The 22182-nt window shown below is 43.9% G+C and overlaps 1 long non-coding RNA gene across 1 annotated transcript in view; it reads right to left on the bottom strand.

Annotated features, from left to right (window-relative positions):
* LOC120407500 overlaps positions 1 to 19932 on the bottom strand; it is a 37763-nt gene extending 17831 nt beyond the window's left edge. Inside the window, exon 1 of the long non-coding RNA XR_005600065.1 lies at positions 19630 to 19932. This is a non-coding gene — a long non-coding RNA (uncharacterized LOC120407500). The remainder of the gene's footprint in view (positions 1 to 19629) is intronic.
* Positions 19933 to 22182: the final 2250 nt, after the last annotated feature.

The following is a 22182-nucleotide window of genomic DNA, read 5'->3' as shown; positions in this document are numbered from 1 at the left end:
GAAGGAATACAAAGCTATGCTTCCTATTAGTGTAACAGGTGAATAGGAACAAATGTTGTTGTTTGGCTTAGTTGTTTTCTCTTTTTTTAACTGCCAAAGCCCCAGTGGAGGATGAATGCAGAATATCAGCCCATCTTCTAATATATACAGCATAATCTTCTTAAAATGAGTTTTCACTTCAAGGAACAGAAGGGCTTAGAGATGAGCAGCATGGGGTTTTTGTATTTGGCATCTCATTATACTTCATACCATTTTTTTCTTCTTCTTAGAACAATTGAATATCATTAGTAGAGGAAAATTCTTCCTACTTTTTTTTGAGGGGTAAATTACCTTTTTTTGTATCAGAGGGGTAGCCGTGTTAGTCTGGATCTGTAAAAGCAACAAAGAATCCTGTGGCACCTTATAGACTAACAGACGTTTTGATGATTTCCACTCCATACGGCTAAATGCAGTGCCTTGCATGGTGTCAAGTATCAGAGGGGTAGCCGTGTTAGTCTGGATCTGTAAACCTTTTTTTGTTCATTGGTGTGTGTATGGCAGTGGAATTCCTATGCTTTCTTTCTCTTACATCATTTTCTAACCTCCTCCCCACAAAATATTGCACAGTTTGGGGGTTAAATTAAGTCCAACATTATTGGGCAGCATCATTAGGAAATGGACAATTCCATGCATCCAAAGTGGGATATTGGGAAGGGGAAAGTGCTGTGCAAGAACCTCTGCGCCTGTAAGGTGGCTCTCAGATTAACACACTGCTGCAGCATTTGGATGAGCCTCATTTGAAGGCAGCATCATTCATGGTGACTTCTTGGCTAAGATGAGATATACAAACAATGTAAGATATGATGTCTTCTCTTGGAAGACTGCACCCAAATTCCCTGCTCATTGAAGTCAATAGAGTTAGAGCAGTTGAGAATTTGGCCCAATGCCTGTTGGGTGAGAGAGTTTTTATTAGAGTTGTCCATAGAGGTTCCAACTGAGAAAAAAGCCTTGTGCTAGCGTAACACTAGCAGACCCCGGTCATCAGCAGGCAGGATCAAACCTGGGACCACTGGAGCTAAATGCATGAGCCTCTACTGCATGAGCTAAAAGCCACCTCGTCTTTAGCTAAGGCTCTAGCAGACTCATACATCTCTAAGTGGTCTTGGTGCCACTCGGTGGGACAGAGCACCACACCTAGGAGGTGTGTGGGTTACACTAGCCACTGGACATACACAGAGTAAGGGATAACAAATAACGGGCCCAGACTCTATAGAAGCCAGACAGAGAAGGATGGAAATTCAATGCTGTAATAGTTTTCTCACCTCTATAATTACTGTGATCCAATCACATTTTTAATAAACTAGAGGCAGGATCTGGTATGCTACTGGTCTACACTGGTAAGAAACCCTACATGACTTGATTACCACCACACGTAATCTTTGCTCATTTCTAAACTTGAATCTGGGGGGGGGAGGGGTGCACATAGCGTGACCAGATATCCTGATATTATTGGGATAATCCCTGAAGTAAGGGCTTTATTTTATATATACAACTATCCTCCCCCATCACACACACACACACACACACACACACACACACACACACACACACACACACACACACACACACACACACACACACACACAGTGTCCTGATTTTTCACACTTGCTATCTGGTCACCCTAGTGTGTGGTTAATTTGGGGGTATTGGTTCATCCAACTATATTCTCTTTCTTTACTGTTGTGTCTTGTCCTAAACCAGATGGTGATCTCTTTGGGGCAGTGACTGTGTTTTTGCTCTGTATCTGTGCAGCGCCTAACACAGTGGTGACTGAATTCTCAATTTTAGGTACTACTGAAGTACAAGAACATAGGAGCTAGGGGCCAGTAGTGATGTTAAGATACGGATATGTACATTTTGGGAGCTTGATGTAAGAATATCTCTGCATGGATTTACCATGCCTCTCTTGTAGATCACTGTTCCCCTAAGTGCAATGCCCAGTGGGAAAAATAGAAGCACTAATACCAGTCTCTTGCCCTTGTTTCAGATAGGGACCCTAGAGGTAGCTGCACCCTAGAGGCAGCTGGTTAGGGACTGCTTAGAAGAAGGCTGATCTGAATCCATGGTTGTGGGTCTGGGTTAAGAAACTCTGTGCCGTGGAATGTGCTTGGTGATGTTTTGATGCTTGGTTATCTTTTCTGTGCACAAGTTACTAAGGGACAGATTTTCAAAGGAGTTCAGAACGCAGCATCTGCCACTGAAAACATGACGGCTGAGCTGTTTTGAAAATCTGTCCATAACAGTCTCCTTAGGGGAATTTAGCTAGCTGAGGCCTGTGTTTTCATGCTGAATCCCTTCAGCAGAGTACATGGTGGATTTTTGTTGCCGTGACCAGTACCTGGGGTGAGCTCTACCAACATGCTCCAGAGACCCCCCTCAAAGAGCCACCAATGTTCAGCTGCTGTTGACCTGGATTAGAACAGGCAGTTGACTTAATTTTAGAAAATGGCCTGAGACCAGAGACTCATTTGGAACTTTGGCCATTGCATCCATCTCCCGCAGCCGACACCTGCTTGATGGGTTACGATGCTTGATGGCCATTGCTCTACCAACTGCGGCTTTTCCAGATACACTGTTTCTACCACTCATGTAGATTTTAACGTCCTTAGTTGAGATATACATTTCAGCATCAAGCTATAAATTGTGCTCAGTTAACTACTGAGGGTCAAATTTAAGTAAAAGGCTCGTTACACTAATGGGAGATTATTTTTCTGTACATCACTGTGTTGAAAACTGGCCCTTTATCCTCCCTCTGGGTGTTACATGTTACTCACTTCTATTCGTTCCCTTCGATATATGATAAAAGAAATGTGTGTTTTTAAACCTCCCAAATCTAAGCATTCTCAGCATGCATCAGAAGGAGGAAATTACACTTAGAGGACTGACAGTTGTATTGCAGTAAAAATTCTGGTAATGATGCCCTGTCTATAGAGGCTTCCCCAGTCTTCACTGTAATTGAATGTTCTGACCTTCTCCAGCCCCATTATACAAAATAAATAAATAATGAAATAACTAAATATGCCTTCCCTTTGAAATGTACAACATCCTGAAAACTATAACAGTTCAACTGAAAACAGTGCCCTTTGGTGGTCTAAAGACTTGAGTAATTGGGGCCAGGTTCATTTCTTATCAATTGAAACAGGTTATGTGAAAATAAGGGAGGCGGGGAAGAAAAATTGCAATAGAAAACTTTTTTTTCCTGCCTTAATGAAATTGTAAGGAAAAGGGAGCTGACCTCGACTGGTATCAGGAACCAGGGCCTGGGCAATCATGTGCAGTGGTTAGAACGATAGGCAATCAGGTCTAAGAGGTCAAGCCAGAGTTGGTAGCCAGGACCCAGAGGTCTGGGTGAGGAGACAGGAAGCAGGAAGAAGACAGGATCCCTTTTAACAGCAGGTCAGGGATCAGCTTTGTTGCACAAACAACATCCTAGTATTCTTTCCCAGTTTAAATAATAGGTCTGAGCCAATCAGAGCATGGGCGCCAACTTATATGGGCTCTTGGAGCTAAAGCCCCAGGAATATTCATAATCAGGGGCTCTGCTCCACCAATATTTGGAAATATTAGATTTTTCCCCCTCCCCGGAGTTTCCCTGCTTGAATGTAAAGAGAGCACACAGCATGTCTCTCTCTCTCTCTCCTTTGCTGCTGCTGCCGGTAGCCTAAGGGCTGCAGTATTAACATAAGAGGAATGTGCTAAGCATTAACATAAGAGGAATGTGCTAACCATTGCTGAAGCACTCAGGAGGGGGAGGGGAGTGGAGGGGGCCTCCCCTCCCCTCCCCTCCCGCCCTTACCTGGAGGAGACACAAACGGGCCAGGAGACAGACATCATTCACCTTATGTATCAGAGGGGTAGCCGTGTTAGTCTGGTTCTGTAAAAGCAGCAAAGAATCCTGTGGCACCTTATAGACTAACAGACGTTTTGCAGCATGAGCTTTCGTGGGTGAATACCCACTTCTTCGGATGCAAGTCATTCACCTTAGCAGCAGTTGGGACTTCCGTGAGTGTTTGACCCTATGATTTTTTATTATGTTTGAGTGTTTGACCCTATGATTCCCCCCCGCCCCAGCCCCAGTCCCAGCCCCCCAGTGAGGCACAGCAGGCTGCACAGGGGAGGCAGGAAGCCACATGTGAAGGCAATGCCCCCTCCCCCAGCAACCACCAACCCACCCGCCACAGGAGGGATGGGAGAGGGAGGCTTCCTAGACCTGAGCAGCTGGGGCTTGGGTGAATTTTATGACACCCTGCTCCCCCACCCCATAGCCAGCCACCACCCTGCCTACCCCACTTCTGGGCAAGGGGCAGCCCCATCCCCCATCCACAGTGAAGTTATGGTGAGGGGCAACATGGAAGGCCACCTGTGCCCCCCCCAGTACCCATCATAGGGGAGGGGAGTGAGCTTTCTGGACCTGAGAGGGGCTCTAGGAGCATGTGCAGAGTGTGTGTGCCATGGGGCAGGAGGGAAACCCTCCTGGAGGAGGAACCCTTGCTGCTGCCAGTGGTGGTGATGGGGAGTCCTCTGGCCCTAGCCTGGGGCTGGCCTAGCCCTGGGGCAGCCTGTCTGCACCCCAAGTTCCTCATCCTCAGCCCTGCCTCACTCCAAAGCCTGCACCCCCAGCACCGAGCACGCTCCTGCACTGTGAACCCCTTATCCCCAGCCCCACCCCAGAACCCTCACCTGAGGGGAAAAACATGCAACTTAAATTTGGTGGTCAGTTTGGAGTATCATTGTATTTAGCACAATATTTGATTATTTTACACCCTTCAAAGTATGTAACTGGTCGTATACAGGTGTTTTCTCTGAATACTGTCTGTGTGCCTCAGTTTCCCCAATGCATTTCTTAAGGCTCTAGATGGTGGGATAAGGGGGTGTGATTGTTGTAAAGCCCTAGAGGGCCAGTGTGATGCCGTCTGCACAGAGAATGGCTGACACCCTGTCTCCAGGCAACTGATGGCCTGGGCCACTCTCCTGCAATGTGCCAACTGAAGGTGTTGGAGAACAAAGAGATCAGGTGGCCTCCTAATGCTTGGAAAAGAGACAAAGGCCAGAGGAGGGAGTGTCGGTGCCTGTGCAGACTTCCGGGAAGCGCATGGTGTGGAAGGGGATGCTGGGATGCTTTGGAACAACTCCATACAAAGCCAGTCAGGACTCTGGGCCTCCTCTCTGCCTCCTCTCTGAGCTCTCTGAGCATACAGTCTCCAGGGCAAGAAGCTTACACCTTCCTGGGTCTGACCTCGGAGCATTCAGCATGCCCTTCCACACTGTGCACTTTCCGCAGCGAGTCTGCCCAGGCAGGTCCTGGGGCAACCAGAGGTCCCTGCACCCCAACTCCGCAGTCAGATGTGACTCTCAGCCAGACAGTAAAACAGAAGGTTTATTAGATGACAGGGATACAGTCTAAAACAGAGCTTGTAAGTACAGAAAACAGGACCCCTCAGTCAGGTCCATCTTGGGGTGGCCCAGACCAGTTTTCTGGCTCTCTCGTGGGGAGCCCAGAGACAAGTTCTGGGCCTCTCCCGATTTCCCCAGCCAGCTCCAAACTGACACTCCCTCATCTGGCCTTTGTGTCTCTTCCGGACAAGGAGGCCACCTGATCTCTTTGTCCCCAACACCGTCAGTTGGCACTTTGCAGGGGAAACTGAGGCACCCACACAGTATTCAGAGAAAACATTAAGAACATTCCCACTTTGTCACAACAGGTGCAACAAAATTTAATACCATATATTGAAGTAGGCAAGTGCTGCTTCTGACTTTCCACTTTTAATTGACCCTTGTAATCTTGTGGTGCTGACGCATTGTAGCTTCATTTTATATCAGCTTACAGGGTGAGAGCGGGGGGGGGACACCACCATTTTGGGCCCCACCAAAAATTATATGAACCTGCCGCCTATGAATCAGAGGTCAGAGGAGGATCTGCTTATCATCTCTACCATGGGTGGCACTTCCTGCAGTGACTGGTTTCCAAGGATGTATGGTGCATTGACCATAGCACTGCCAACCCTGCCTGCTGGTGGTGTGGAAGTGCTCCCTTCCTACAGACCCAGGGTCAAGTCCCATCAATTCTCACAAGTGGTGTGGTTAGATTAGTGCATCGTGAAATTTAGGGTTTAGTAGTTTTGCAAACTGCCACAGCAGTAACAAAGGTCTGGGGAGACAGAAAGAGAGACATGTAGATGGAATATTGCAAGAACCTGCACGTATGCCCTATATAAAAATTCCTGTGGCTTACTACAATAATTGCCTCAAACAATGAAGCAATATGACTTTCAAGTTCAAACAGGAATTAATTCCTGGAAGACCTGTGGCCTGTGTGAGACAAGCGATCAGGTTAGATGATGGGAATGGTCCCTCTGTCTTGATGATCTGTAAATCTACGACTTCACAGTGCTGCCCCAAAATAATGCCGAGAAGCTTATTAGACCTGTAAGGTACAGTTAGGTGGGATCTGCTCTAGGACTTATTTTGGGGAAGTTCTGTGGTCTGTGTTCTACAGGAGGTCAGACTAGATGATCACAGTGATTTCTTCTGGCCTTGGAATCTGTGAAAAGCTGGTGTAGCTGTTTCATGGGCAATTCCAGTTGTTGTTGTTGTTTTTTTTAATATTATAACACATAACATATTAATTTATAATATGAGCCATATGGAGCATTTTGACTGATCAAAACAAACAGCTCGTCGTTGACCCTGCTGAGGAACCACCGGGTTTTGATTTATGTTGGAAAGAATGGTGCAGATTGAATTGCATCAGGACATCTCATGGGAGATGTGGACAAACCCTCATTAAATAGAAAATGAGGCAAACACCTGTGGTCACCAGGCACAAACGATGCAGCACATCATATATGAATGATCTCAATGAATCAGCCATTTCTGATGGGTAAAGAAAAACTTTCCATTGGGAATTTTTTGACCAGCTGTGCTGAAGGGTCAATTCCTGACCTCACTGTAGTCAAAGGAAGTTTTGCCATTGGATCCAACGAAGCCAGGAGTTCACCCTATGTGTTTTGAACCTTGTTTCTTGTCACAGATTGTGCACAAATATCAGAGACAATGTGGTCTTAAAGACAGGGCCATGGCAGGAGAGTCAGAGAGGTAGATTTTATTCTTGCATCTACCGCTAACCTGCTATGAAACCTTGAGAAAATTATTTCACCTTTCAATGCCTGTGTTTCCCTTTCCTCCATTGTCTATTTAGATTGTAAGCTGTTTCTGGAAGGGACTCTACCTTAATATGTATTTGTAGAGTGCCTAGCACAACTGGTCATCTAGGCACTGTTATAATATAAATACTAATTGTTATAATTCATTGCACAAATAGAAAAAGAGCTTTTCAAAACGGCTGTCAGAACACTTCTAGCATTCATATTCTCATGAATATATATTCCAACTAGTATTCTTCAATAATTTAATACGTGATGTGAGTTAGGATTGGGCAACATTTTTAGTTACAATAGTTTATATGCAAGATATCTGCTACGAAGGCTACTGAGAAAAGAAATCTATCACATTTTGTTTATTATTTTACTGATTTAGGCCCCGCTTAAGCAAAGCATTGTTATGAGCTGGTTATAGGTTGGGTTAACCCCTCCTGAAATTGGCAAGTGTGACCTCACCCTTCAAATAACATACCTGTAAGCATGAGCTCCACCTCAGACCAAAGGTGTGTGTGAACCCACTCAAGAGCTTGTGGGCTGAGTATTATTTGGAGTAGAAGTGTGTGAGAGAACATGCACGCGGTAGCACTTCTGGTGAAGACGCTGTAAGCCAATGAGAGAGAGCTGTCCTGTTGGGTTAATTACTCCTTCTCCCACGAGAGGTTGTCAGAAGGCGAAGCTCTCTCGCTGACACAGCGCTGTCTACTAGCACTGTCTACACTGGCTCTTAGGTCAGTATAACTTGCATCACTCAGGGGTTTGGATTATTAACACCCCTGAGAGACATAAGTTATACCGAAGTAAGTTCTAGTGTAGACAAGGTCACAGTAAATGAGGACACTGACAAGAACAAAGAGAGAAGGAAAGGAGAAAAAAAAAGAAAGTCTACAAGTAGCCTATGAGCACACAGTATTCAAGGTGTGGCCAAACCATGGATTTATATAGTGACATTATGATATATTCTGTCTTATTTACTGTCCCTTTCCTAATGGGCCTTAACATAATGAGCTTTTTTGACTGCTGCTGTTCATTGAGCGGATGTTTTCAGAGAACTATCCATAATAATTCCAAGATCTCTTTCTTGAGTAGTAATAGCTAATTTTGACCCCATCTTTTTGTATGTGTAGTTGGGATTATGTACTCTGATGTGCACTGTAATGTTCTCCTATGAGCACAGTTTGACCCTAGATAAAACTAGAGAGATAGTGTTTGGGTCTGTTAATGAAAGAGGTTTGGGGCTGTAAGCTAAGAAATAGCTTATTTTTTTTTTGTTCTGGGTCCCTTCTATATTCAGAGACAGAGGACTTTGTATATTCTTTGTAAATAAACAAAACTGCACTAAAGAAAATACCAGACTTCATCAATTTCTACTTCCAACTGAAACATGCACGGGGCCCTGAAATTTCACTAGCCATTTGGGTCAAAAGGGGCAACAGTATTTAAGTACATGCACAAATCTATTCTGATTCAGCAAAGAATTTCAGGATGTGTTTAATTTAACCACATGCCCAAATCCCACTGAAGTCAATGAGACTGTAATGGGGTTTATAGACACTATACTGAGCACAGGCAGAAGGGAGAGACGTGTCTTCCCTGCCAAAAGCGCCATTCATGGAGACATTCACCCACCGCTCTGACCAATAATGAAAACCCAGCTATAAAGGAAGGAGAACAGAAAGGGAATGGGAGGCAGAAAGCCCTGGGATTTCAGAGAGGCAACAGTCCTATGCCAGGCTACCTCTAAGAAACTGTCAAGGAGACAAAAGAAGGCAGAAGCCCTAGAGATTGACTCAATTTAGATTGAGAGTTTATGGAATGGTCTAATTGTAGGTGAATTAAAAGGGAGCAGTTAGAAGAAAGCTGGGACCCCTAAAGTGGCTACACCAAGAGACTGTAGCCAACAATGTAATACCAGAAGTGGGGTTGACTTTTACTGTCCCTGAGGAAAAGGGAGGCTTTAAAAAAAGAAGAGAGCTAGGGAGGTGAATCAGGACTTACAGAATGGCTGGCTGGCTCGCAAGCACAACAGCAAGAGACAGCAACAACTGTTCAAATAGATGGCATCACACCAGCAACGCTTATTCCAATGGATGGCAGAACTGGTGATGGCTGCAACTCCTCAGGTTTCTGCCCCAATGGGCAATAACAGATGGTGACCCAGAGTCATTTGTGGTAATTTTTGAAAAAGTGGCCATGGTCTCTCAATGGCTCCCACCTCAGTGGACAACCCAGCTTTCTCCACTCCTCATTGAGGAAGCCCAGGCAGCATACCAGGGACTTGACGACACAGCAGCCCAGGACTATAAGCAAGTGAACATAGTCATATTGGACCAGCTAGATCTGGATGAAGAAATTTACTGTCAGTTCTTTCATCACAAGAGCTTACCTCCCCACCCCCAGAGCACACCCTTGGGTGATCGCCAAAAGGTTTATGGACTTCTGCTTGTGTTGGTTAAAGCCAGAGTTTCAAATGGGATTCCAGATAGAAGAATACAGTTATGGAGAAGTTTGTGCAGATTCTTCCATCCTCAGGCCAGGACTGGGTTTGCAGACACTGATTGGTAACTCTGCCGGATGCCACCTGCCTTACGGAGGCCTCCCAAGACATCCAGGGACCTCTGCTGTAAAAATAATTGCTCATTATACACTGGTGAAGGAAATGGACCAAATATCCAAGGGTGGTGGTGGTACATATTGGATAAACCCTAAGAGAATGCAGGCAGCTGATTGGTCAGCAGGCAGGATAGATGACTGGCATCCCTCTTAGGGTCCATGGGCAAGATTTCCGTGAGACAGCAGGCCCACAACTTTATGTGCCCCACCAGCCCCTCGCCTCACACTTCCACAGGAACAAGGGCCCACTGAAGCTTGGAAATAGGCTGACCCAGCAACCGGAAGACAAGGGAAAGACTTGATAGCCTGTTACTCCCATAAACAACAGGGACATAGGTTTAATGACAGCCCCCGCATGCATGAAACTTTGGGCAGAGAGAAAAGAGCTTGAAAAAAGGCCAGGGAAAACTCGTGATTCCAGGTTTGGTGAATGGTCAAAAGATGAGGACCTCATAGACTTGGGGTGAGACCAGACATTTTTCTGGGAGTTGATAGTGGAAATGGCAAGGAAGCTTATGAAAGGGGAAATCCCTATTAAATGCATCCGTGGAGATATTTTGCAGTAATCCAGCATGACTATAAAATTGACGGTTGATGGGAACCAAGACTGGATGAAAGTATGCATGTCTCCAAATCTCCTTTCCAACACGATATTAGGACAAGACTGGAGATATTTCCCTGAACTCTTCCAGAAGCTGCCTTTAGTGTAGGAGCCTGAGAAAGACATTCCAGAAAAAATGTGAGGGATTCTGTTCCTTTTTTAAGGACCCCAACCGATTTATCACCTGACCTACAAGGAAAAAGACCTTGACAGAAAGGTGGATGGAAAGGAAAGAGCGGAGATTGGTGAGAAAGGCGATTCTCTCCATAGGCATAATGGAGATCACAGAGTCCATGGTCAATACAGATAACACAGAAGATGCCAGAGAAGGGTCTTCCACGGGCCCAAACAAAATGCCTCTTCTGCAACTGGACTCAGAGACTCTCACAGGCTTCTCAGATTGCCACGTGGAAAATAAAAAAAAACAAAACCCCAAAGTTTTGAGCTGGGCCTTCCGACAAGCAGCAGTGATAGAAAAGAAAACAAGAGGTGGATTCTCTACAGGCATAGCGTTACCCCTGTTTTGGACTTGTTATATTATGAGGAACAAGAAAAGCAGATGCAGGTGATACAGACACAACTACTGGTATCCTGGGTACATTGTTGCAAGCTCCTACATCTAGCATGTACAACCCCATGTGAAGAACATCTTGGGAAGGAGAAGAGATAGTTTAGATCCTGGCCCAATACTTTTAGTATTGGGCCAGTTTACAGTCTTTAAAAAAGCTGAGAATTTCTGTGTATCATGCTCCAAATGTCAATTAGTGGCTCCTAAGCTGCTGAAGGTCTTTGTGCAGGTCTTTCTGCAGGTAGGGTTTTGTGCAGGTAAGGAATCCCATCCTGATCCTGACAAACCAGGGAACAAATTTCACACCCTGCCTGATGAGAGAGGTCTGAGAGCTATTGAAAGTCAAAACATTACACACCTTCATGTACCATCCATAGACTAATAGCCTAGTGGAAATATCTAATGAGACACTCAAGAGGATGCTCAAGAAACTCATTACCCAGGACCCTCAACATCGGGACCAATTACTTACAGCCCTACTCTTTGCTATCAGGAAAGTTAATGGCTGAGGGCATGGATCTTATGATAAAAAAAGTAGGCAACCTGGACTATTTAATCAGACAACCATTACCATGTAAATTTGCTGAAGTCCTGGAAAGCCATGGAAAATCTCTTCATCATGCCAAATCCTAAGAAATCAGAACTGGGACCCCAAAAGAAAGCTCAGTGCCCACAAGAAAGAACGTAAGTCAGAAGCAGACCAGGCACTCCAAATGGTGGCCACTTTTTCCAAAGGTATTTTCAGCTCACCATGGGAAGACGTGCATGTAAACAACATCACATTAACATGGAACCCAGTAAAGTAACAAGGATAGGGCTCTGACCAATCCCCAACAAATTCAGGACCATGTTGGAACTCGGGGTAATAGAGGAATCCCAAAGTGACTGTATGAGTCCTATTGTGCTGGTCCCAATAGGGCTCACTGTGATTACTCCAACATCATAATCAATATGCAGTGGCATATTTGGACAATGTAGTCATCTATAGCAAGGATTGGGATTCCCATCTGAATAAAGTAGCTGCCATTCTCCAATCGCTGGGGGAAGCTAGATTAACAGCAAACCACGCTAAATGTGTGATAGGAAAAGAGGAAGCCCATTACCTGGGAGACATAGTCAGTGCAGAGTAAATCCACTCATTTGTGTATGAGGAGCGGACTTACCCTAGTGTAGAAGACCCCACCACCAAAAGGCATGTGTTGGCCTTCCTAGGCTTAGCGGGCTACTATCGCCAGTTCATAGCACATTTCCCCACCATAGCAACCTTACTAACTTACCTAACTAGGGACATTGCTCCAAGATGAGTGTTATGGATGCTCACATGAGAAAGGGCCTTTCAAGAGCTCAAGGGCATACTCTGCACATATCCAGTGTTATACAGTCCAAACTTTGAGAAGGAATTCATATTGCTAACCGATGAATTGGAGATAGAGTTAGGTAGATGTAGTGTAGATGTAGCCCCCTTGCACAGGCTGAACGTAATGAAAGAGTTAAACCTGAGGATAGGATTACAAGATGGCACATGCTGTTATAACCATACACCTTCTGGATACAACACTGGGCAAGGAAGTTTGCATCACAATGGCGATTTTCCGTCAAGAAAAGTAGCCTTCACCAGCCAAGCCTGGCCCTCTGTGTTGAGCAGGAGGATATATAATGGGGTTTACATACCCCAGACTGAGCATAGGCAAAAGGGAGTGGAGTCTTCCCTGCTTACAGGCAATCAAGCTGACCACACCCCAACACAGCTGCCAGAACTAACAGTCATGGAGCCAGAGTGGGTGAGGCAATATCTTTTACTGGACCAGTTAGAAGAAAGCCAGGACTCAAAGAGAATCTGCAGGAAAAGCTGTTGACAGAGACTGAAGAACATGCTTATGTGTTTTGCTGGACCAGGATTGATGACTAAATTGGGGCCTTATTTGATGTTTCTATGGGGACTGCCACCATGGTAACTGAACCCACTGGGAACGGAACCATCCATCCTATGAACAAGAATGATGTAATAATAATAATACAACCTAGGTCTTACATAGTGCTTTAAATCAGTAGATCTCAAAGCACTTATAAAGGAAAGATCATTACCCTGTTTTATAGATAGTGAAACTGAGGTACAGAGAGGGGAAATGACTTCTGCAAGGTCACCCACCAGCGAAGCTGGGAATAAAAACCACATTGCCTAAGTTCCAGTTCAGTGCACTACCACTGGGTCAAATGGTATCCATCACCTATCAAGAGATGGGAAGAGTAAACCCGAGCATCTCTCAGGCAAGTCCACCATTTCATATGCAAGCAGACACCACTTGGCATTCAGCTTTCTCCAGATTCAGCACCTTTCCCCCTCTCCCTGCAAGGTGATTGCCCCTACTCCTGCTCTTTTCTGGAGTAGTTTTCCCCTTGGCATTCCTTGAGCCCCTCAGTCCTCTAGAGAGTTCCCTCTCCTATTTATAGGAGCCCCACTGCTTTGGAAACTGGCCCCTACAAAACACTGGTAAATATACTGTAGGGAACATTCCTGCTCTGTTTGTGTGTGTGTGTGTGTAGCAGGGAGGAATGATGGCGGACTATAGCGTGTAATGTTACTAAGAGCCACCAGATGGCACAATTGCAGATGGTCCGGCTCATTCTAGTCACCTGCATGTGTAGGAGGTTGGCCCTTCGGGATATGCTCAGTCAGCCACACTGCTGTTCTTTTTAAAGAAGTTGTGCATATTACCAGAGAAATCTGAACCCTTTCTAAATGTCTCTGACTGAAAATCATTCTTAATTGCAGAGCCGTTGTGTATGGAATAAACTCACACCAGGAGGGAAAAAAATTACACAGTGCCAAAACATTACAGAAGGGACTTAATCAATCTTTTCTCTCTTTGACTTCTATGCTGCTATGATAATTAGGAAATCAATACCCAATAAGATGGGGTATGGGATGTAATGAAGAGGCAGGCATGCACAATACAGTTTGTATACTTCTCCATAGAAAACACAGGGCAATGTTCTAAACACTCAGATATGTGGCATGTCCTGGTCATATATTGCACAATTCTGGCTGAAAGATGAGTTATGAATAGGGAGAGCATTGCTTTGCCTGTGAGTTACCCCGGTTTGACAGTTCTCACCCGATCGAGTTAAACCTCAGCTGCTTTCAAATCAAATTATGGGGGAAAATGCAGCGGAAATGGCTCACTAGTCATTGGCATGGTTATAAAATGAGTCAGGTTCATGATTTTGTAGATAAATGCCTAAATGGAGGTGCAAGGCAGACAGCTTAACCTCTTACATTGATAGCTGAGCATCTAATGGCTAAAATAAGGATATTTTTCCCAGACACCCAATAGAGGAAATAAAGAACGATTCTCTGACCTTTAGGTATCCCCCTGGAAATCAGCAGAGAATATGTTGTTTGTAAATTGGTTTCAAAGCTACTTCTTCTTCCCCTCTCCGAGGGTCAGATTCTGATCTCCACTGCATACGTGTAAATTGGGAGTTATTCCATCAACATCTGTGATGTTCTTATCCATTTACATTTGTGTTTCCAAAGATTTAAATCCCAACCTTATTTAGAAAGCCTCTTAGATTCAAACATGTGAGGGCTGGCAAGGGAATACCAAGACATTAGAAAATAGGAAGAATCCATGAATTCCCCCATAATGCTTAATTAGCAGTGAGGAGGTGGAGAGAGAAAAGAAAAGAGACAGAAAGAGAGAGAACAACTTAGTACATTAGTAAAAAGAGATATGAGCAACTTTTAATATATTATTGGAGACACGCTACTTTCACATTAAATACTAAAATATTAAAATTGATTGAGGTTGTGAAATAAGTGAATTACTTAGTCCTCCATGCATTAAAATTAATTTTTCATCTCCTTATCTAAGCAGCCTCCCTATTGGCTTTTGCTGAGCCTTCTTAATATTTTATACGCTTAAGGGAAAAAGCTGCACTTTGACATCTTGGCATTCCTGAGGATGTTTAACTTTATTTTTTTTTAACTCCCCAGGCAAAGGATTTTTCAAATCAGGCATGAAGGGGAAAAAAATTAAAAACTATAGTAGTCCTGCAGCACCATTCTGGGATTTAGTTCCTATTTGATTTTGCATGCAAGTGTTAAGAGTCCTTTTCTTCGCTACCTTATTATTTTTTCTTCTCCTTGTCTCTCACTAACTCACTCGTGTGGCTTGCACAGCACAGTAGGCCCTGCGATGCTGAGAACATCAATAATTTGATTGTACCCGAACAATAATAAACGATGAAGCAACTTCATCTGAGCTAGAAGATGTGGCCTTAACCTTTCTCTATTTACAGCTCTGGAAGGCTTGTATTCAGGAGAATTTAAATCAGCAAAGACACACCAGTCCTTGTGTACTGTGGTGCTGACACAAACATAGCAAAACTGCTGCTATAAGGAGATAAGTTCTTATTCTGTACCCCCACTAACAAAGGGTTTTAGTATATCATCATTGGTGCTAAAAGCAGCGTAGGCAAATGGCCCCGGATAAGGCAAACAAGTGCTTAAATCACTGCAGTGTGGTGTGCGGAGGTTTGCCAGGAAATTAAATATGTAAAACCTTAAATATTATGGACCTTGTATCCACATGCTGAGTCTGTATCATTTGATACAGCAGTTTTTTATTCTCCGGGGCCCACTCCAGGTATTGCAGTTCTTTCAATAAAGCTATGATTTTATACATTCCTGGATAAAGATATATGAAGATCTGGATGTTTTGCTGGAATAATGCAAGTCCAGGGCCCTGATCCTGCATTTGAATTCTTGTGCAGCTGCGGATCAGACTGCTGGATAGGGGCTGAGAACCGTGCAGGATCAAATATATAGGGCAGAGTTTCTCAAACAGGGGTCACTGCTTGTGTAGGGAAAGCCCCTGGGGGGCCGGGCTGGTGTGTTTACCTGCCCCATCCGCAGGTCTGTCCGATCGCGGCTCCCACTGGTCGCAGTTTGCTGCTCCGGGCCAACGGGAGCTGCTGGAAGTGGCGCAGGCTGAGGGACTTACTGGCCGCCACTTCCTGCAGCCCCCATTGGCCCGGAGAAGCGATCTGCGGCCAGTGGGAGCCACGAGCAGCTGGACCTGCGGATGGGGCAGGTAAACACACCGGCCCGGCCCGCCAGGGGCTTTCCCTACACAAGTGGTGACCCCTGTTTGAGAAACCCTGATATAGGGGTTCCTTCTGAAACCTGCTTGAGCCTCTGAGTATCTGAACCTGAGCCCATGTACAAAACAAAGGAAATGTTATTGGGGGGAAGTCCAGAAATAATAAATCACCAATAACTGTATAGAATGGAAGACTCTTGGCAATAGTCTTGAACTCAGAACTGGTGTGGGCACCTAGTAAGGTGATGTGCTCCTGCAATAGTCACTTCCCTTATCCTCCTGCTCCTCTTCATCCCTCCCCCCGCCCTGTTTGTTGTCCTGCATTAGTCGAGTCCAGAGTCCAGGCAGGTTTCCCTCCAGTCCCGCAGAAATTACATGAACAATTTGGGGAGCCTCCCTTCCCTTCTTTAATTTATAATGGAATTTGAGCTGACAAAAGGTGCCATGGGGACATTTAACTACAGAATGGAATGGAAAGTGGTAGTGCAATATTCCACAGCATACATCTTGTCTAGAGGGAGATTCTTTAGTAAGAGGGAGGGTAACTCTGTCCAGACAGCCCAGTCAAACTTTGGCTTCTCTCTGTTGTGATTGCCTACAAGGGGGGAAGTTGCAATTGTAGATTTTTTATTATGTTGATGCCCGGCCAAAAGGAACCGGACTGTGAACACCAAACCATTTCAGATGGACCAGAGCTTCCCAAAGGTTGATAACATGAGCCATTTCTTAAGTTGGAGGTTGTCTTCCCTACAAGGTACAATCCTATTTGTATCCCCACAGTATTAATGTGGTACTGAGAGGCATCCCACGGGGTGAAGTTGAGCACATATCGTGATTATTAATGAAATCAAATGGAACCTGAGACCTGTGGATCTAACAGCATGAGGCTATATTGCTTGTGCTAACAGGAACATGCGCATTCATTAGCTTAAAGCCAGTAGCAGATGCAGAAAGCTCAGTGTGACATTTAGCCAGTAGAAGGGGACACGGTTTGCCCAGTGGAGTGCTCCTCTCATATCTGTTCTATGCACCACCTACTGAAGGACATAAGCAGACCATTTACAGAGATGCAAATGCAGCTAGCATTCTAGCCATGTGCACAAAGACTGACTTCCTGGTGCATCCTCCAAATATTTCCTGCAACCTGTGCTCCTCCCTCCAAGTTCCATTCAGGTTGCTACTCTCTCTGTAGTGGCTTAGAGCAACTGTTTAGACAGACCACTGGGACGAAAGCTTATGGAAGAAGTATATAGCAGGAAATAAAGGTTGCTCATCTTTGTATAAATATATATGGAAATACCTGTCTCATAGAGCTGGAAGGGACCATGAAAAGTCATTGAGTTCAGTCCCCTGTCTTCACTAGCAGGGCCAAGTACTGTCCTTAACAGTTTTTTTTTTGCCCCAGACCCCAAAATTGCCCTCTCAAGGATTGAACTCAGAACACTGGGCTTAATAGGCCAATGCTCAAACCACTGAGCTACCCCTACCTGTTTCTGTGCTGTCACTATTTTCTGTCCCACTCCACAGCTCCTCTCTGCCGACTATCCTCAGAAGTACCCCTCCATAGCTTCCTTTTATTGCAATGGAGACGTGCTCAATGGCAAGTGACTACATTGCCCACTAGGGACTGCAACCCACAGGGAAAAGGAATATTAATACTAGCACAGCTACTGGAGATTCAGCATTAGCTTAGATTTCTAGAGCATAAGGTTCTCTGCTCAACATAGGCATAGACTCATTATGCCACCTAGACCAAGTGTATAATATACTGCTGATCTTCAACATGTGAGACTTGTTTACCTTCTTAACAACTGCTTCTAAGAGCATCTGGACTCTTTAAACATGCAGCATTTGCAAGCACAAAGTGGCTATCCTGCCCTATGTCTGTGCAGGAGTCATAGATGAGCTTGCTGAGCCTTCTTTACCCTGTTCTACATCTGCCCAATAAAAGATGGGATTCAACCTATAGCTTGCCACGTGCTCTTGGATATCTCAGGGAGAAAAAGAACTCTGTAATAATATAACTTTTTATGATGATTACATTCCTTCCCTTTGAAACAATGAAAGAACAGCATCAAATATGGAAGGGATAGACCATCTACAGCAGATGCTTCACTGAGCACATCATCCAAAACAAACTGACGCCAATCACATGGGACCAACTATAGAATCTTGATGAGTAAAGTCATCTTCCCCCAGAGCTTTCCTGGCCAGCATTGATTGTATCACTTTCAATATCTCTTCTGTGGTTACAGGAGACTCAAGAGATTTCCCTGTCTGAGTTGCCCAGCTTTGTCAATTCCAATTTATCTAGATATTCTTTTACCATTTTCCTAGACAACAAAGGTTTGTGATCAATAGAAGGCTTCAGAAAAGCCCTGGAAGGCATTGCTAATCCTTCTTCCCTGTGTTACCAATTCCCCCCTTGGGTTTATGGAGAGGAGTTGACTAGCTGGCATTTATTTTATGTACCAGTTACTTATCCGTCTCATTTTCCTCCCAGGGATGCCTTTGTTTGGGTGTGGGTGTTTTTCCTTTATGCCTCTGGAAAACTTACAAGCTTTTTTCTGTTTGTTGCATTTTAGCCCTTGAAATCCTCATGAACAGCTTTTTCATATTAATTATCATTATTACTACCTGAGAAACCCTTATTCATTTCCTGTATGCTGTTTCAAGTTGCTTTGCAAGAACCAGTTTTCCTTTTCGGTTCTCCTGCTTTCTTTTTAGGTTGCAATACATACAATCTAAGCCACACTATACAATCTAGTTCTTCAAAGTGTCCCCCATGAGTCCCGGTTGATGTCTGTCTTGCAATAATCCACTGATTTCCACATCAACTTCATTCCAACAAATACCTTTAATTGTAAGCTCCCCGCAATATAGTCATTCATTCCAAACATTCTGATTTTCAGTTAGCTCTCATAATAATAAACTGGAGAGGGTGAAGAGAAGAATGCTCTGTGAAATCCACACTTCTCAATGTCATGAAGATCTAATTCAGCTGTGCAGATTCTACCCTACCGGCAGTTACAGATGATGCATGCCACATCAGTTTAAATGAAGCTTCTGTTTCTTAAATTTGTGATTTTAGGTTATTTATTATTATTTATGTATTTATTTATTTGATAGGACATAGTTGGTCATTTGAGACAACCACATCAGAAGTCCACTTTCTACCTGGTGACCTGCAAGACAGCCCCTAGAGATCTAAGTTTTGAGTACACCCAACCAAATTTTTTTGATTGGACTTTTCCCATCAAAACCACAACATGTTTCACAAAAAACTATTAGATTTTAACTATGTTTTCAATATTTTGACAAAAAATCATTTGGAAGAAAATTAGACTGTTCACGTTGGTTGCATTTTGCTTTTCGAAAAACAACATAAAATGAAAATTGCAGTTCAAAATGAAACTGAACAAAAATGTTTCTTTCGTTTCTGATATTTTTCATTGAAATTAAAACTTTCAATTTTCCACCATTCGTTTTTCAAGCCACACAGTTTTGTTTGATCTTTTTTGCAGGCATAGAACGGGAGTTTCTTACCTGCCCTGGCTTTGAGAGACACACAGTTGTGTTGCTGGAGTTACTGTGGAAGAGGGTGTCACATGGTCTCCTGGAGACAGAAGGCATGGCAACAAATTGAATGTTTGTGAGGGGAGCCCCTGCATAGATTATTTGGTTCTTTCACACTTAAAATGGAAAGAGCAAACCGTTTTCATTCTGCTGGGCTTAACCACTGATTAATCCCGACAGCTTCTTATAAACAATGAAGTCGACGAAATGCAATCTTCCTTTTTTCCTGGAGCAACTATGTCTCAGGGAGAAAAAGAGAAAGAGAGAGAGAGAGAGAGAGACGTTCACTGGCTTCCACTTCATCCAAGGCTTCAAGCAATATCAATTTCCTCCCACTGAAAGAAGCCTAGTGTTCATTCAGTCCCCAGTCTCTAGAAAACAGTGTAATAATCTGAGGACCATCTTCTACCTTCTATGGACCCAGGGAATTGATCCAGCATGGTGTTGGGTGACCACAAATCCCTTTGCTAACAATCAGAACTGATGGTACTTAGCACCTCCTAGCAGGTGCTTAGCATTTTGCATGCTTGGGTCCCATGTTATCTGTCATTACTTTACTAAATGTTCTAGGAACAAATTCTGAAAGGTGCTGAGCACCTGACGCTCCCATCAGCTTCAATAACTGTTTCCAAGGCCTTAGAGAAAATGCACGATGAGCTACTGAGAAATATGGTTTGATAGTTAGAGCAAGGGATTGGGGAATAGCACTCCCAGATTCTAGACCTGATTCCACTTCTTTGCACCTCATATCACCATTTGCACATGACTTGGCACTGCACTATGGACACTTTGCATAGATGTAAGTGACCACGCAACATGCAAAGCAGTTGAAAATGAGGCCTTCAGTTTCCAGCTCTATATGGATTGCTGTATTTTCATTTGTACTATTTAAAAAAACAAAAATAACAGGGCATCTGTTTTGTGCTCGAGGTGCCCTTAACAAACATTACAAATGCAGATTAGGAGCTCGATCCCCAGCTGTGGCTGAGGTTTGGTCAGATGGTTGGGCATGGGGGAAAGGGGTATAGAGGACAGAGCCATGTTTCCTCCTCTCCAATCCAAAGAACAGCCTCAGGGTTATTGTGGTTACAGCATTTGCTTGTAACTATATATGTAGAACTGCAGCATGCTGAATCAGTGGCTGGATTCTGTTATCTTTAGGAAGCTCAGATAACACTGGCAAGATGTCAAATCTAAATCCATGTTTGTCATAGGAAAAAGCTGCCAATCACTAACTGGCTGCAGCCGTCACTCAGTGGTAACCTGGTGGAAGGAGCCAGGGAAACCACTGGACTTGAGACATTAATACATTTTTACTTAATTTCAGATCAGAAATTTATTCTCCCCCCCGCCACAAAAAAAAGACACAAGGAAATATGAGCAGGTGAACTTGACACCAACACAAAGAAGAGGGCTGTTCCATGAAACCTTTATCTAAACAGCCTTGATCTCAATTTAGCAGTGCCATTTAAAGTCAAGAGGAATGCTCATGTGACTAAGGGCTACTTGTATGAGTAAAGAATACTGGCTCAGGTGTTAAACAGTTGAAATGAATACCAAAAACTAGACAACATGCTAAGATTTAAAACTATTTTTACTTCAACAACATTGGGCATAAATACTGCACATTTTGTGCATTACGGTTAAAGTTTGAGTGCGCAAGAAATGTGGGATTGATCCTCTAGGTGATTCTATGCAACTTCCTCAAAGAGCAATCTTGTTTGCTAGCTTATTTTGTGGACCCCTGATTCTGCACTCCTTACTAGAGCCAGGTGAAAGTTTTCATTCAAATCTTTTTTTTTTCTCAGTGAAAAATGGCTCACGCATCAAAATGGAAAGTTCTAGGAGAAATGTCTAATTTCTGAATCACTCCAAGTATAGGCAAGACCTTAGATAGTTACAGAAATTGGCCTGAGACTTTCTCAGGACTGCAGATTACTGTTTAGGGAGAAAGAAACAGTGGGATAGTGGAGGAAAGAAACATTCCCTGGCTTCCAAGCTGTTTTAATAACCATAGCCAGATAGAAGAACTGAAGAAAACAATAATACTTAGCTCTTACATAGCTGCTCTCATCCATAGGTCTCAATGCTCTCAACAAAGAAAATAAGTATTGTTATTAGAGATGATCGAAACTCAGAATTTCCAGCTCCTTGGCTGGACGACATCTCCCACCATGTATGGCCATTATGTGACTCTCATGATGCAGTTCAGCGAGAGCGGATAGCATGGTACATCATGGAAGATACAGTCCGGCCAGGATTGTGGCCCACAGAAGAGAATAGGGACATGAGGCACTGGAAACACAGCTCTAACAAGGCACCATGGAAGATCAGTCTGATAATGATCAGTGTCAAACTGACCTGAAGCAAAAGTTTTCAAGTTGGTTGGACAATATTTCACTTTGAATCAACCCAACCTGAATCTAAATGTTTCATTTTGATTTTCCCAATGGACAAGTGAATAATGGCCGTAAATTGGCACATTTGCCATTGAAAAGATGTTTCAATGGAGAATTCTCCACC

Source organism: Mauremys reevesii, linkage group 6, assembly GCF_016161935.1.
Source record: "Mauremys reevesii isolate NIE-2019 linkage group 6, ASM1616193v1, whole genome shotgun sequence".
NCBI classification, from domain to species: domain Eukaryota; kingdom Metazoa; phylum Chordata; order Testudines; family Geoemydidae; genus Mauremys; species Mauremys reevesii.
This window is presented reverse-complemented; position numbering and strand designations above follow the sequence as displayed.